The sequence below is a fragment of the Crinia signifera genome, chromosome 5, assembly GCF_055691185.1.
Source record: "Crinia signifera chromosome 5, ASM5569118v1, whole genome shotgun sequence".
Taxonomy (NCBI): domain Eukaryota; kingdom Metazoa; phylum Chordata; class Amphibia; order Anura; family Myobatrachidae; genus Crinia; species Crinia signifera.
In genome coordinates, this window is record NC_139221.1 from 209,130,202 (window position 1) to 209,144,025 (window position 13,824).

A 13,824-nucleotide genomic window follows, 5' to 3' on the forward strand; every position below is an offset into this window, starting at 1 on the left:
CAAATTGTTTGTCCAAGAGTTCTGAGGAAATCGTTAACGAGATTGGATCATTTGCTAAATCTTTCAGTGTGTATGCAACTTTACTGGAGAAGTACTTTTTTTTTTTATTTATTTTTTTTGGTGGGGGTGAAAATGATTAGAAACAGATCGGTCCACTGCAAGGTCTGCTAGTAACTGACACATAGGGCCACAGTCTGTACAGCAATGAGCCCATGATCCATAAGTGACAATTCTTAGTTAGCTGCAAATAGGTAAATTTTTCCGGATATCTAAGATTTTACTCTTTTCATATCCATCTTTGTCAGTGTGATATATTGATAAAATGGTATGGAGACACCTACTACAGCAGGGGTGGCCAACCGGTCAGAGGTAAAGAGCCGAAAAATATTGGTAGTCAAGCTAAAGAGCCGACATCATGCGCACGCCGAAGGCGCATGCGCCAAAAAAAGAGGCGTAGTCTATTTTGACCCCTTGGGTGGGTGTGATACAAATACGCCTCCAATAGTGCAGTGCCATATATACATATGGCCCCAATAGTGCCAGATTCACATATGCCCCCCACGGTGCCAGGTATGCACCACACGGTGCCGGGTATGCCCCCACAGTGCCAAAAAGCTGGTATGCCCCCACAGTGCCACAAACTGCTATGCCCCCACAGTGCCACAAACTGCTATGCCCCCACAGTGCCACAAACTGCTATGCCCCCACAGTGCCACAAACTGCTATGCCCCCACAGTGCAAATTTCCCAGCATCAGCACTCACCGTTGTTGCTGCTGCTGCCAGGTGGGGAGAGGACAGTCTGGTGTCCCCCTTCAGTCCTCCTGTCATGTCACCGATGGGAGGAGAGCACAGCACACCGCGCGTCTCCTTCCCCCTCATTTCCCTGGTCTTGGGCCGCCCACCAATCAAAGCTCGCTGGCCGGCTTCTGATTGGCTGCTGGCCCATGAGCTCTGCTTCGCGGACGGCCCAGTCACAAGGATGCACAGTAAGGGGTAGGAGAGATGCGCGATGCACGCTCTCCTCCCCTCAGAAAGAGAAGGGATTCAGGGAACCGGCAGCAGGGGGGACTGGGACGGACGGTGGGCGGCGGGCAGCAGTGGGAGCAGGAGCCGCACTTTACAAGGGGGAGAGTCGCATGAGGCTCAAGAGCCACAGGTTGGCCACCACTGTACTACAGTGTTACTATTTCAAAAAATCAGACTACGAAGACAATATATATCTACATAAATTTAGTTGTTACTTCGGTACTTGTGTACTTTCACGGCTCCCATTGCATGCCATCGCATGCCATATGTAGTGGCATGCGATATAATGCGATTTTCCCGTGTTTTTAGGCTTTTTTGATAAAATCGCATGTGATCGCATTGCATGAGATCGCATGCGATCTGATGCGATGCTATGTAATTTTTCACAGAAATAATGGACATGAGTTGACATCATGTAAAATGCACCCCAAATGTCATTTTTCACACTGTACCACCCCCACTATCAACGCCAACCCGAAGCGTGGCAAGCGCAGCGGTACGCGTCCTACGACCTTTTCATACCCCCACTATCCACGTCGGCGTGGAGTTGAGAATAGAAAGTGTGGCGAGCGCAGCGAGCCACCGAGCCCGAAGCGTGGCGAGCTGACGCGGATACCTTCACAGGTATCAGTGTCCCCTCACGGGCTTCACAGGTATCCGTGTCCCCTCGCGGGCTTCACAGGTATCCGTGTCCCCTCGCGGGGCACGCTGCGCTCGCCACGCTTCGGGCTCGGGCTCCACTTTCTATTCTCAACTCCACGGCGACGTGGATAGTGGGGGTATGAAAAGGTAGTAGGACGCGTACAGACGCCCCTTGCGGGTTTGCTGCGCTCGCCTCGCTTCGGGTTGGCGTTGATAGTGGGGGTGGTACAGTGTGAAAAATTACATTTGGGGTGCATTTTACATGATTTCAACTCATGTCCATAATTTTGGTGAAAAATGACATCGCATCGCATGCGATGCGATTTTTCCCTGTATGATGCACATCGTGGGATCCGTGAAAGTACACAAGTACCGTTACTTCCATGCTTTAATGATGATATTTTCCTCTGTGACATTGGGACAGGTACAGTAGGGGCGGCGGTACGCGTCCTACGACCTTTTCATACCTCCACTATCCACGTCGGCGTGGAGTTGAGAATAGAATTGTGGCGAGCCCGAAGCGTGGCGAGCGGACACGGATCCCTTCACAGGTATCAGTGTCCCCTCGCGGGCTTCACAGATATCCGTGTCCCCTCGCGGGACTTGCTGCGCTCGCCACGCTTCGGGCTTGGTGGCTCGCTGCGTTTGCCACACTTTCTATTCTCAACTCCACGCCGACATGGATAGTGGGGGTATGAAAAGGTCATAGGACGCGTACCGCCGCCCCTCGCGGGCTCGCTGCGCTCGCCACGCTTCGGGTTGGCGTTGATAGTGGGGGTGGTACAGTGTGAAAAATTACATTTGGGGTGCATTTTACATGATTTCTACTCATGTCCATAATTTCTGTGAAAAATGACATTGCATCGCATCAGATCGCATGCGATCGCATGCGATTTTTCCCTGTACGATGCACATCGTGGGAGCCGTGAAAGTACGCAAGTACCGTTGCTTCCATGCTTTAATGATGATATTTTCCTCTGGGACATTGGGACAGGTACAGTAGGTGCAAAAAGATACAAAGGACACGTATATGCATGTTTCTTTTTGTCTACATAAGACTTAAGACTCATACACACTGGGTGACTATGAGCTGAAAGCTTTCAGCTCGAATGCCGCCCAGTGTGTACGGAGGAGCAATGAGCTCTGATGCGAGCTCCCGCATCATCGCTGGCTCAACCGTGTAGTGGGAAAAATCGCTAAAATGGGTGAAAAACGCTCTGTGTAAGCACTGAGCGTTTTACAGCCCAGCCATTTTACCCATCATCTGTCAGCATACACGCTGGGCAAAATCACCCAGTGTGCATGGACATATATTAGCAAAAATATACCATTTGAAGCTCCTTACACGCGGTGCAATATGTCAACCTACTGCTTGTGTCGACCTAAAGCCATGTCGACTGTGAACTATGTCAACCTATCCCCATGTCGACCTAATGATTGTCGACCAACTTGCTGTAGACCAAATGACCGTATCCCCTTTAACTGGCTACTTTCACACTGCACTATGGACCTTTTTCAGACTTGATCGCAACTATCCCAGCTCTAATGGTGTGTACACATGGCAGGATATGCCGTGAGATGCGATCAGATCGCATCAGGACTTGCATCTCACGGCATGCTAGAGGGGCACGATTTACACTATATAGTGCAGATCTGCACTATATAGTGTTGCCTGCCCTCTCTAGCTGGCTGACGATTTGCGCTCACATGGGAGCGCGCATCGACAGCGCATTGGGCTCGCAAGCCCTAAAAAAGCATGCGATTTGGCTTCCAAATATCCTATATCGGGAACATCGGAAGCCAAATCTTACCGTGTGTACACTCCATTACTCTCTGTATGTTATGTTTTCCCCACTTGCAGCGCACCATGGTTTTGTCCATTAGAGAACCTTACAATTCCAAACACTGTACCGTTTTTGTGCACTTTTCTGTAAACTGGAAAAATAGTGCTCACACATTCCTTTCTCTAACTATGGACGGATGGTGCTTGAGACTGTGTTGGTGCTTGTATATAAGATGCATGGATTTAACATATTTAAATACAAAAACCTGGATTTTAACATGTAAATTGTGTGTCTCTGTTTGTCATTTAGATTGTAGTATAAAGCAGAATACAAGAACTTGTCTAAATATCCTATGGAAAAGCTTTGAAAGAATGCATGCAGTCTTGTAAAATATGTAATTTATACTGTTAAACAATTTATTTAAAGCTTTTTTTTTCTGCAAATAAAGGCTCTCCAGTGGTTGTTTATACTACAAATCCCAGCATGATGTATTGCCACAACAGCTGGAGAGACAGTTTGATTAGCAGTGCACGTGTGTAATTCATCTAAACCAGTAGAAGTGTCTTTGGGTTAAAGTATGCAATTGCTTAACATGATCATGAATGCTGTTCCTAGAAGTATATTAGGTGATTAAGGGGTAGATTTATTAAGCTCGGTGAAGTGATAACGTCTCTGGTTTTTATCACTGACCAATCAGCTCCTACCTGCCATTTTCCAAACCAAGCCTGTAACTTCACAGCTAGGAGCTGATTGGTCAGTGATAAAAACCAGACACTTTATCACTTCACCGAGCTTAATAAATCTGCCCCTAAATGTGTCAAGTGCTGTAGACCAGAGATTAGTCATGCCCCTAATTGCAGACATGCATACATCTAGGATTTATACAACATTGTTTGGAACATCAAAGTTTTTTTTTTTTTTTTATTAAGTTCTATTGAGATGCAGCCAATAGCAACCAATCAGAATCTGATCGGTTGCCCATAGCAACATCACATCTTCTTTAGAATTCCCATCTTAGTAAATAAACTCCTAAGTACAGATTAATTGGTAATAACTACTGTGAATGTCTTGCAATGAATGACAAAGAAAACCTTTTTTTCATAATAAACACACAGCTGTTTTAAAATACATTGACATTTCAGAGGATCCGTCCACCACAGCGTTACCAGGTAACCATTTAGCATATAAACTTGTATTGTTGAGCAAATTTGTGATACTGGTTGGGGTTATCATTGTTCTATTGGTGTTCACTATAACAACACACTCTGCTATTTCTTGTTCTGGATAAGTAAACCAATGTAATCAACACATTAAAATAAAAATTAAAATCTGAAGCATTCTTGTGGTAAACAAATGTAGCAATTCAATCATGTTCTAATCCAGGTGTGGCCAACCGGTCAGAGGCAAAGAGCCGAAAAATATCTGTAGTCGAGCTAAAGAGCCAACAACATGCTGAAAAAAGGGGCGTGGTCTATTTGGATGGTATGCCTGGAAGTTTCACCTTTTGCTGCCACTCATGTTACAGCAGTGACGTCAGCGACAGGCTCGGGTATGTTTGGCGCGGCTCGGGGGGGACTTGGTAGCCACCGCGAACAAACCCCCCCCCCCCCCAGCCTGCCGCCAACATCACTGCTGAATGTGACAGGCGGATAAGGCAGAGGGGGCAGTGGCGGCAGGGAAGCTCCGGCAAAGCATCCGAGATGAGTGGGGGGCTTCCATGTCCTGTGGTGGGTTTTGCTGGGGCAGGAGCCACACTTTAACAGGGGGAGAGCCGCGGGTTGGCCACCCCTGTTCTAATCTATGCTGCTTCTGTGTTTCTCTCACATGAGTTTTTTGCATTGATACGCAGACTATGAGTGGAATTAATTAAATGCTGTTTTTTTTTTCTGGCATGTTTGAACTTGTCTCAACAAATGCATTATCCAACTGCTTTCAATTATTGGGGCGAGCATAGCTTTTGCAAGGTGCATTTATATATAGCCGTCCAAATGTATTTGTTGTTTTATACTGTAGAATTTATCACCATTCCAGTCATGCCTGTTTTCATGACCCATCAGAAACTCAGATGGTCCCCAACCCCACACAATTATTGACACAATAATTATAATAACATTTATGAGGCCAGCGAGCAGGGGATCCCTGCAGCCCCCCTGTCCCTCTGATGTGGCCGCCCTGTCCTGCTCCTGCCTTGCTGCAGTCTGGCTGGTAAGACATCATGTCTGCCCCGTCTGGCTGATTTTCGCCATCAGGGGCAGCGAGCCCCTGAGGCATTGTATAGGGTGCACGGCGGGGCAGGCAGCAAATCAAAATGCCAGAGAAAGCCCAGCGAGCGCAAGCGAAAGCGTTACAGCATACGCTGCCCCTGTGCTTGCCGGAGCATTGAATACTAGCCACTGTCTTTCGCTGCTTAATAGTGGTGATACTAATGATGACAATAATGCATTATAAATAAAGAGTTTGGGCGGGATGTATTAAAATACATCGCGGCCCCCCCGCCGCGATGCCGCCGCATATGTACTAACATATGCGGCTGGCATCGCGATGCGGTGACGGAGGCCCCCCGCGATACCTGGAATGTGGTGTGCGGGGGGTCTCCGTCACCTCTCTGCCCCCTTCTGCATCCCTCACGCCGGGGACAGCTATGCAAGCTGTCCCCGGCGCCTCTTCCTCCCCCCTGCAGCCGGAAGGACGTCCGGCTGCGTCACTAGGGGGAGGAAGGTGTTACCTTCCGGGTCCAGGAGGACCTGGACCAGGTAAGAGAGGGAGGGGGAGAGGGGGGTCGGCGGGTTTTTCGGCGGAGGCGTCGGGCGGCGAAAAGAAGCCCATAGGCTTCTATAGGGTATCGCCACCTAAAGGTGGCGATACCCTACACTGCGGTGACGGTGCGGTCGGGTAATAGTACATAGGAAAATGCGGTAAAACGGGGGTTTTACCGCATTTTCCCTTTAGTACATCTCGCCCTTTATCTTTTCAGCACTCACTTCAGAACAAGAAGTAAGCAACTTTAGGAAAGACATAGTTTACAAACATGCTTCTACTTAAAATTAAGAAATATGTGTGTATATAACATACATACATACATACATACATACATACATACATACATACATACATACATACAATGTCCCACAATATGCGTCCATTAACTTTCCTTGGCCAGGCTCTAGGTCAGGTGTAGCCAACTCCTGTCCTTGAGAGCTACCAACAGTTCACGTTTTCCAGCTCACCTTGCAGGTACACAGGTGCACTCATTACTGATACATTTTAAAAGATCCACAGGTGGAACTAATTACTTCACTTGTGATTCTATGAGGAGATCTGTAAAACCTTAACTGTAGGTAGCTCTCGAGGAATGGAGTTAGCTACCCTTGCTCTTGGTGGTGCACTTTTTATTGAACAATCAAAGGACCAAATCATACCTCCCAACATTACCCAGGAGGGACACCATAATCTGTTCCTGGACTTCTTCTTAATATATGATTGCCATCACCTGTGGTGAAAACCCTTCCTTATCAATTAACCTGTTTAAAACAGGTCATGGGAAGTCATAGCAGAGCATTGTGTCCCAACAGGAATGGGACACGCTGGAAGGTACTGCATGACCAAAGTCATATATTTGAGTAGGGAATAGCATATGAAGAATATCCATAAAGCTACTTATTAACATGTGGACACCTCCACCGTCATGTCCTACATATAAACATGGTCCGGTGGGTTGTTACACATACTGTATGTTCTGCTCCTGAACAAAGTAATGTATGTGTGGGCCTTCGCAAGTACAAAATTCAGAATCATTGCTAAGCATCATTGGCCTTTGTTCATCCAGTTGATAAAGGCCAATGATGCTTAGCAATGATTCCCATGAATATGCTGGGTTTCATTTACAATACATTTGTTCCACACTCCCTCACAAACAGCAGTGTCAACACATTTTACTATTTTTAGCATATCATGGTTATGAATAGTTCTCTTTTTATTCTTTTTTTTTTTACATACACATCGTGAAAATATATAAAGAAATGATACATAGGAAACGAGAATAGGTAGTGAGGTTTCAACAGGATAAGAATTGTATTGACAGAAAATTTCTAGGAACAGAAATTTCTAGGACTAGCAATGAAATAAGGGACCACTATCCGACACACACACAAGTTTTTCTTTACATTCACATAAAGGGGGACATTTATATAGCCCTGATTACATTTGTATATGGGCAAAAAAAAGTATAATTATCACAATTTATGCCCAATGATTTGATGTAGGTCAGGGGTGGCTGACCTGTCTGAGACAGCCTCAGTGGCAGGACCTCTCTGTACAAATCCACCACCACAGGTCACTGAGGAAAAGTGACTTTAGTGGTGATTTTATAATACACCTGTGATACTTCTAATAAACAAAGACAATATTAGTAAATAATTTAATAAATTGAAAAATAAATATAATTTACTAATAGTCAAAACAGTCAAGATTTTGGTAGAAATAGTTCGTTTGACATCATCTGGAAAAATCTGAGATGGGCGGTGGACACATCTGGTCTGGTTCAACTAGTGATATTTACAACTTGGATTACATTTTTGTATCTTGTGTACATGTGGTAGACAATAGAGGTTGTAAGGGGTATGGGTCTTTAGACCGACAGCGCCTAGGTCAACATTAAAATGGTTGAAATTCGGTTTTTTGGGTGTCTGTTGACATGGGCACCGTATAAGTGTGCTGCGTCCCATGGCATGGTTTGCTGTGTTTGCCATGCTTCGGGCACGGTGCATCACTGTGTACAATACTATGTTCTCCCTCTATGCCCAATGGCAGGAACAAGTCATTAAAAAAAATAATAATAATCGTGTCGTCCTTTTTTCCAAGTTAACCTTTTAAAGCGGTCGACCTAGACACTCTAAAACTAATGACCATATACCGTTTTAATCTCCACTGGGGCGGGGACTTATGTGAATGGCTGAATATTCTCTGTGTAGCTCTTCAAAATAGGTGTGCATTATATGAATAACTGGCAATAATAAGGGATAACGTGTATAGTTTAGGGTCACTAATGTAGCTTTCACATCACACTTTTAAAACGGTATATTGGCGTTTTTTTGCCTTTTAAAACGTTTAAGGCTGCAGTGTGAAAGTGTCATAGTTGAAATACCATTTAAAGTTAACTGGTATTTCAACACGTTTAAAAAGCAGAGTCCTACCCGTTTTAAAGCCAATTCAGAGCCGTTTTTTGTGCTGTCTGAATGGCACTGAAATGTTATTTAGTAAAAAATAAAGGTTAGAGCACTGTGATAGGCTGTCCCTTGTCTTGTGTCCCTTCCCTGAACCAGGAAATAAGCTGTGGGTAGAATCGTGTTCAGAGGTTAAACGGCTTGACTGGTGATGTGAATGGTACTTAAACGGTATTTTTAAATGGTAATCTGCTGCAATATGAACACTAGACCCATTTAAAATACCATTTAAAATTACAGTTTTTCAAAACGTTTCAAAATGTTTTATGTGATGTGAAAGCTACATAACTGTACTCTGATGAACACTGGAATGCTGTGTTTACTGACTGAATATCACTGAGATCTGGTAATGCTGATCTATACTACAGTGCACAGGTGGGTGGTAATTATTCTAAAACCTGAATACAAATGTTTATACTGTAGTTGTTGCTTTTTGAATTTGGACGCGTCCGGGGTGGAACGTATGTCATTACAAAAGATGGCTATGCTGCTAGCTGCATGGTATGTAAATAGCGTGTACAATTCCCACAAGACCAAAGGTCATCTGTGCCCTAATGATGTTACATGCTCATAATGAGTACTGCAGTGAGAAGCTTTCTCTTAAATGTTATTTCAATCTATAACATGTATGCTAAGCTTTATAGCGATAATCAGTTCAGGTCTGTGCTCATAAATGCATTCTGATGGCCGCTTTCTATAATTATAAAAAAGATAAGTGACTTCCATTTATTATACTCCAGTTGGGTAGGAGAACAGTTACTAAGCCTTTATGGTCTATGGGGCTGATGAACAATTGAACATACATTTCCTGTATGTATGTCCTATGCTTTTGCTCTGGGAATGGGCACCGCTATTGGTCAACACGTGAAAAAAGAACAACATGCATTAGGATGACATGGACAAACTGGGTATGGTTCATTAGGTCTACAACAAGATGGTCAACAACCATTAGGTTGACATGGGTCTAGGTCAGGGGTCCTCAAACTATTTTGCTCTGGGACCCCATCAGACAATACAAATAATTACAGGACCCCCAGCAAGTTACTGTAGAAGGTCATCACATCACATGTGAAGTCAGCAGACAGCACACACATGGCAGCATTGTGGAGGCACAGAGTGATGGGAGGAGTCTAAAATAACAGACAAGTAACAGATCCCTTAAATCACTGACTGAGACTAGAAAAGTAATCAGCCTGATGGTCAGCAACATGGAGTCGCGACCCCATGCTGAGAAGGTCGGGACCCACTTTGGGGTCAGGACCCACAGTTTGAGAACCGCTGGTCTAGGTCAATACAAGCATTAGGTCGACATGGGCAAAGTCGACAGTCAAAAGGTTGACATGGGGTTTTCACTGTTTTTTGACTGACATGTCGACAGTTGACATGGACACAGGTTAAAGTGCACCGCGTCCCCTCGCATGGCCCGCTGCGCTCGCCATGCTTCGGGCTCGGTGCCTCGCTGCCACCACACCCTTGTGGATGGTAGGGCATGCAATAGCGCCTGTCGGCACATGTCAGCTAAAAAAAACAGTGGAAAACCCCATTTCAAACTTTTGACTATTGACCTTGCCGATGTTGACCTAATGCTTGTGTCGACCTAACCCATGTCGACCTTTCTGGGTGTCGACCCAATGCTTTTCAGCCTTCTTGTTGTAGACCAAATGACCGTATCCCGACAAAAAGTAATATGTTGCCATTTTCAAAAAATTTGGGTTTTTCATACTTTAATATCCTAGTGAGCATAGTGAGATTCTAATAGTGCCTGAAGCATGGTGAGCAAAGCAGTACACTTATATGGTGTCTTATGTTGACAAACACCATAAAAAAAAACCCACGTAAACCATTTTCATGTCGACATATTGCTTGTGTAAACCTTTTGACCATGTTGACCAGTAGTGTCAACACTGTCCTTCCTGTGACCCATACCCCTTCAATCACAGCTACCCTTGCAACTGAAGAGGTGTCAATGAATTGTAATGAGACCTTCTCACACAGAGTTGGACATAAGGGAAAGTATGCCTGTTTGGAGGGATATCCTATAAACCTACTGTAGTATAGGGCAGATACACGTGATGATCAGTAGTGGTACATTAGGTACGTACAGTATAGAGGCAGTTGCATTACAAGATGCATACAAACGATTCTGCTTATGGACAGTTATTCTCCACTGTATGTGCACATTTCTCTGGAGCAGAATATGACCAACTCATTTTGGATGGCTTTCAGGTATTCAGAATGGTGATCACATACAAGTGTTGATTCACCCTCTGATTGCTACACTTATTCCCAATGCGTACATTTTCATACCTACAATAAAGATGTCAGACTGTTTTTTGAAAGGATTTGCTTTTCTTTTCTTTTCAGTTTGACAGGTCTAGTTACCATGGCCTGCTTTCCATTTATTTTCAGATGGCATTGATTGTTTTTCTGTAGGGAGCATTGTTTTGTTTGAAGGGCGAAATATGGAAGGACTTTATCTCCTGCATGTCTTGCATAAAAGAAGGCACTTGTGAAAAAAAATCAAGGTTGGTTTAATTTATTTTAAATGTTTTTTTTTTTTTTTTTTCTGAGCATTGTATGAACATACTGTAGATATATGAAAACATTGTAAACTTTGAAAAAAAAAAAAAAAGTAAGTATCTATTCTTCATATAAAAATACCACATCCAATTATTGAAATTCTCTGAGGAGAAACTGGAACACGGTTGCTGTGTCGACCAATATTTGGTCGTTCTACATTAGGTTGACTCCAACTATAGGTTTTCACCGAGTATAGACGGTGTCACTTAGACGGTGTGCATGACGATGTAAGTCAACATAGACAACCCCCCAAGAACCACGTCAACCTTTTTTCATGTTGACCTAAAGTCCCTGTCGACCTATGGCACAGGTGCACTCCTTATTCACTGACACCTTTTAAAAGATCCCCAGGTAGAACTTATTATTTCACCTGTGATTCTGTACACACGGGGTGATTTAAGCCATTATCGCTGGCTAACTGGTCGCTGAGTGACCATATCGCCAGTGTGTTTTTTGTGTTGTGGGAGATACATCTCTAGGCGCGTGCTCTTGCAGCCTGTCCTTAATGGTTGCTGGTCACAGGAGCATGCTCCTGCGATTATGGCTACTATTTGCTGGTCGCTGGTGCACAATGCACTGCAAACTAGCGAGCAGCGATTTCTAGTCAAAATGAGGTACAGACAGCATAGCTTGCAATTTTCAGCCCAAGGGCAGGATGTTCTAACATCCGCAGCCCTATATCGCCGGTCACCGCATTCTTAATGACTGCATATACTCTAACATATGCGGTCATTAACGCAAGGGATAGCTCTTGCAATGCGGTGCCGGCGCTGGACTTCCGGGTCAGAGACCCGGGAGTCCGTCTGTGCATGCGCAGAGTGGCGGGGACGGCGGGGGGCATGCTGGGAGGGATCCGTGATGGATCCCTCACAGTAAGAAGCCCATAGGCTTCTGCAGGGAATCGCCAGCTTTTTCTGGCGATTCCCTCCGCAGCGGTGACACTGCGGAGGGGGGACAGAACATACAAAAATGCTGTAAAAACCCGATAGCGGGGTTTTTACCGCATTTCTGTGTTAGAGAACCGCCCCCCAAATCTCTGGTCGCTGATGAAGAACGGTACACTGAGCAATATATTGCGGATGAACATAATATCAGCAATATATTAATAAGCCAAAACATTATATACTGTACATGTTCTAAGTCAGGGGCCCTCAAAACTATTTTGCTCTGGGACCCCATCAGACAATAAAAATAATGACAGGACCCCAGCAAGTTACTGCAGAAGGTCAGCACATCACATGTGTAGTCAGAAGACCGCACATACATGGCAGCATTGTGGAAGCACAGAATGATGGGTGGAGTCTAAATAACAGACAATTCAACAGATTTTTCAGACTCCTTGAATCACTGATTGAGATTACAAAAATCATCAGCCTGATGGTCAGCAACAGTCGCGACCCCATGCTGAGAAGGTTGGGACCCACTTTGGGGTCAGGACCAACAGTTTGAGAACTGCTGTTCTATGTAATTTGCTAATTCACAATTAATGAACCGAAGTTAGGTAATTGTAATTCCCGGGTACCCCGTTTTCCTATGTTATGGTGGTCTGGATTGCCATTCAGATCCTTCTGATCCTGACCACACTCTGACAATGTGCATGTGGAATCTCAGTCAGACCTGGCAGTGTACACACTCCTCGGTACTAGTGATTAGCAGCTAATGTAATAGTGCCATAGAGCTTGCGGGTACAGCTGCTTTTTGGAGTAGCTCCCACACTGGAGCACTACTGAATTGTTTTAGTAGTTTGTTATTGAGGTCTGTCTCGTGGCAAGTTAGATACTGGGGGGGCAGATTTATTAAGCTCGGTGAAGTTATAAAGTGTCTGTTTTTTATCACCGGCCAATCAGCTCCTAACTGTGAAGTTACAGGCTTGGTTTGAAAAATGACAGGCAGGAGTTGGTTTGCCGGTAGTGTTACCACCTCATCCCTTTAATTCTGGACACACATTAATTATACTTCTGCGGCTGATTAAAACCAAATGTAATGGGTCTTGAAGTCAGCCAGCCAAAGAACCTGTGGAATTAATATGTGTATCTGGAATTAAAGGGATGAGGTGGTAACCCTATTTGCTGGTGATAAAAACCAGACACTTTATCACTTCACTGAGCTTAATAAATCTACCCCCAAAGTAGCTAAAGGGGTATAATGATGAATATGCCCCCAAAACTCATTATTATTTTTTGCCTTGGTTATTTCAAATGTCGCCGCTCTTCCTTCCATCTTATCCATCTGTCCCCATTGTCGCTTTTGTGCTTCTTGCATGTTGATTTTCTAGTCCTCTGTCAGCACTGTGGCACCATATAAAGCGATATTGATGATGATGATGATGATGATGATAATAAATAATATTGAGGTTCTGATTTGAGAGAAATAATTCTGTTTTGCCATGGCCACACAAGTAAATTGTATAACAAGTGTTCTGAATTAATTAGGCCAAATTCCAGTATAGTAAACATTACTATTTATTCAAGTAATAGAGAGCACATGCCCAGTAGGTGTAGTACCACACATAAATGTGTGAGTCATGTATTATCAAGTGAAGATGCTTTGTGTTGGCAAGGATGCGCTA

The 13,824-nt window shown here is 44.4% G+C and overlaps 1 protein-coding gene across 3 annotated transcripts in view; it reads left to right on the plus strand.

Moving 5' to 3' along the window:
- ELMO1 (engulfment and cell motility 1) overlaps window positions 1-13,824 on the plus strand; it is a 466,589-nt gene that overhangs the window by 13,673 nt on the left and 439,092 nt on the right. Inside the window, exon 1 of one of the 3 annotated variants that reach the window (XM_083188476.1) lies at window positions 11,085-11,200. The exons of the other annotated variants lie outside the window; for them this stretch is intronic. The gene's annotated coding sequence lies outside the window, so the exon portion shown is untranslated. Of the gene's footprint in view, window positions 1-11,084; window positions 11,201-13,824 lie in introns of those variants that run through there. 3 annotated transcript variants of the gene reach the window in all.